The following is a 3829-nucleotide window of genomic DNA, read 5'->3' as shown; positions in this document are numbered from 1 at the left end:
TTCAGCCCAATTCAGGCACTGACTCCGCGCCCTTGAGCATCCTCATTTTTTAGCTTTTTGCAAAGAGCTTTCCCCTGCCCGTAGAGCTGCGTGTCCAGCACCGAAACCCCACGGGTTTCCAGCTTCCCGGCAGTTGCCTCTCACCCTTTTTCAGCCAAGCAGAAGGAGCGACTCGCTCTTACCTTGGGCACCCCAAGTTGTTGGCGGCGCCGTTGCTTGCGGGGCGCGGCGCGGCGTGGGGCGCAGCGCGGCGCAGCGCTGGCATCTCCTCTAGCGGTGATGCAGTCCCGCCGGGTGCCGCATGCCAATGCTGCAGCCCAGGAGACCCGAGCAGAGGTAGCCCAGGCCTAGTGGGGAGCCCGGGGCTATCCCCGCATCCCTGCCTCCCCCAGCCCGGCCGCAAAGTGAGCGGGGAGGGGGCGTGCAGAGGCAGGAGAAGCGGCAGATAGAGAAGGAGAGAGGCAACGCTTGTGTAATTTCAGCATGGTAATAAAATCCAACCCAGCGTATAAACGCTGCAGCTCTCTAGCAGAGTTCTTCATTACGTGGGGATTTTATTTTTTTTAATTGCTGGCATACAGAAATAATATACTTACAGTTTCTAGCTGTAAGTAGAAGGGAATCCCAGCATGACTGGGTATTATGCTGGCATCCTTCATCTCTCCACTTTATATATGAGACCATTGCAGTATTTGAGACCTCTCTTCCTGGGATGTCTAGAGGGCAAGGCTGGGGAAGGTGCCATGTTTCAGGGATAATCCTACTGTGGGATAAGCCTGTTCTGTTTAAAATCCCCTTGTGTCTATAATTTGGGAGTCCACTGCCAGAAAAGCAACAGCAGAAAAAAATCCTACTGTGCATGCAATTTCGTGCTTACAAGAGACCACAAAGACAAAACAGTGTGGAACATATTTTGCCATGGAAAGCTATCCAAGTCATTTTGTATTATTAAAAGAAATAACCAGGTAAAATGAGGAGGTGTCTTACTGAGTAACAAGACATGCAGCTCCTAACTCCTAAGAAAGCATTTCCAGTGTACATATGGGGGATGTCTACACCCTGCAACACCCCTCCATACAGAATTGCACAAATTACTCCAAATAATGCGAGCATTAAAGATTTTTGCTGGCAGATTTCCATTGCTACTTCTGGTAACCTAACACTGAAGAGGAGCATGGAGCTACAGGCTTCCCAGAACAGAAACAGGGATGGATGTACAGGGCAGCACGAATCCCTTGTACTTGCTAAAGATATAGAGCAAGTAATTGGAACTGAAAGCCCAGACGCTCAACCTGGCTTTGTCAGCAGGTAATAGCTAAAAAGCTACCTCCCCACTCCATGCCTCAGTTTCCCCACCTGTAAGACAGTGCTGGCACTGCTAGTCTCTCTCGACTGTAAAAGCACCAGGACTTACCACTCCTTTAGTTGTTTCTAGGGCCCCTGCAGACACACACTCCACCTTTCTTCTCTGTCCTTTCTCCTCTATATTTTACAGACTGCTATGCACCCCCAGCTCACCTGATTGGAATCTCCAGCTCAGGTGTGTTTGTAATTGCTGTCAGCATTACAAATTGGGCCTGCAAACTCTTTCTTCATCTGATTATTTGCTGATACAGTTCCTGTGACTGTACTGGTGGCACTGCTTCCACAAGTAAAATGCAGGAGGTGATTAATTTAGGGTTTTTCACACCCAATAGTTTAAAAGTTTGAACTCCAATCTGAAGTTCAGCTTTGTTCTCCCTAGCACAATGCATTACTTTAATTGCATTTTGTGTTTGGTGCAGTGCCCTGATTGCTTCAATGTGGGAGCACTTCAGAAGTCAAATTATTACCAGCACTCCTGTACACTGTAGGCCAAGTATCAAGGCCCTGGAAGTAAAATGCCAGCCAGTCTATTGCAGTGCCACTGAGTGCCACTTTGCCTGTCACTGTCTTTTTGAGCTCTCCAGCTCATTAATACGTCAAATCACAGTAACTCTATCTGTGTGTGTGTCATCCACTGCACCTTGCATGGGTCAGGCTCAGAAAGTTCAGCTCCATCCATAACTACATTTTCTCAGAGAGGACTTTGGGACAGTCCCAGATATGCTCTCCAAGCTCCACCACAGCTGCCCTGGGAGCAAGCCTGCTCTGCCCCATGTCACCTTCCACCTGCAGGTAGGATCACAAGAGAGGGAAGCTGTGGCAAACTGGTCCTGCTGTGCTTTTCTCAACTCCCAGCAAAGCCACTTCATCTACTTTGCTTACTGTTTCCTATGCAGGTTAAATCCAGCTTGAGTAAATTTGCATTAAATCTCATTGCAGGATCAACAGAGAGGGAGTCAATAAATCTCAGAGACATTCTTTACCATTGCACTGATTATCAGTGTTTCTAATTACCTCAGCACTCTAGGCACAACTGTGAATCTCTCTGTTAATCACTGCTGCCCGTATCCAGGTATCTCAGACAGAGAAGAACCACTTCCCACCGCGCCATATGGTGCCGGCGGGGAACCTGAGTCTCGCGGGCTGCCTGGCATCGCAGGCAGCAGGATGGGGAGGCCTGACGTTTTTCTATTTATAATAGCACAGCGAGGAAATACACAGCAATCTGACTGTTTCAGAGCTGCAAGAAGTAAACAGGAAACAAAGCTGAGCTGCGATGAATAAGGACCTGGTGTGGAGATTAACAAAATTATGTAAGCTTCTCTATCATGGGGAAATAGGTGTCTCTGTAAGGCTTGACCATGCAGGTACATGTGTCAGTGCGGTTACACAGGCAAAGGGGGCTTTATCTGCCACTATAGCTCCCCAGTCAGCCCCATACCTCCTGGGAATGGGGTGGGATGGGAGATCTGGCCCAGCCCTTCAAATGGAGCAGAGCCCCACATCTGTAATCAAGTCATTCTCTTCCTCCTTAGCCCCGCTACAGCAGCAGGGGTTTCTCTTCTGATCCCTTGCATGAACCTGGAACCCTTACATTTGTTACAGACTGGGCAAACTGGGGTACCCCTCTTCAGCAGTGCTCAGATGCTGTTGGGAAGGCGTATGAGAAACCAAAGCAAAGAAAGAAGTGGTGATGGAGCAGCCTCTCCAATGGCTTGCGGGCTGTCAAGTGAAAGGGAGATAATAAGAGGGAAAGTATGACTAAAACCACACAAACAATGCATATTTCGTGGCTCACTTACATGCCAGGGTGCTTGCTGTGAGAGGCACTCGATATCACAGGGTGTTGAAAGACCAGCAGATGTTCAGGGCAGGGCTTTTTGTCTTGTTTTTCCAAATCCTAAGCAAATCCTTAGGCCAATGGGGCTTGAGGCTGGGGACTGCAGGGTGGTGACAGAAGAAGCTGGACATTGCCACATCTCTGAGAAGTGTAGTGGCAGCAGGCCAGTGGGTGGCTGCTGCTCTTCGCTGGTGACAGCCGTCCAAACAGAACCAGCCTTTACCTCTCCCTCCCTCTACCACTTCTGCTAATGAGACTTTGCTTACGAAAGCCAGAATCTGACCTTAACAGAAGGGAGAGTCCCAGGCAACGTTTGATTGCATCTGCTAATGTACCTGATAAGTGGCATTAGTACTGTGGATAATAAATACAGTGTAAAAAAAACTATACAAGCGTTAAGCCTAATTATCGGTATTGCTGCCTGCTTGCTGGCAGACATAGGAAAAATGCCTATGGAAGAAATTTAGGTGTCAATAAAATACCTATCAGTCCTATACGGGTCTTGCTGTGTCTGACTCACAGATTAGGAGGACACAGCAACCAGCAAAGGTCGAGAGCTGAGCTGTGTTGCACTGCTTAAATGTGGGCAAAAAGGGGTTTATGTTGAATACACTGCAGCATGAA

The sequence above is a fragment of the Mesitornis unicolor genome, unplaced genomic scaffold (genome assembly GCF_000695765.1).
Source record: "Mesitornis unicolor isolate BGI_N332 unplaced genomic scaffold, ASM69576v1 scaffold619, whole genome shotgun sequence".
Classification (NCBI taxonomy): Eukaryota; Metazoa; Chordata; class Aves; order Mesitornithiformes; family Mesitornithidae; genus Mesitornis; species Mesitornis unicolor.
This window is presented reverse-complemented; position numbering follows the sequence as displayed.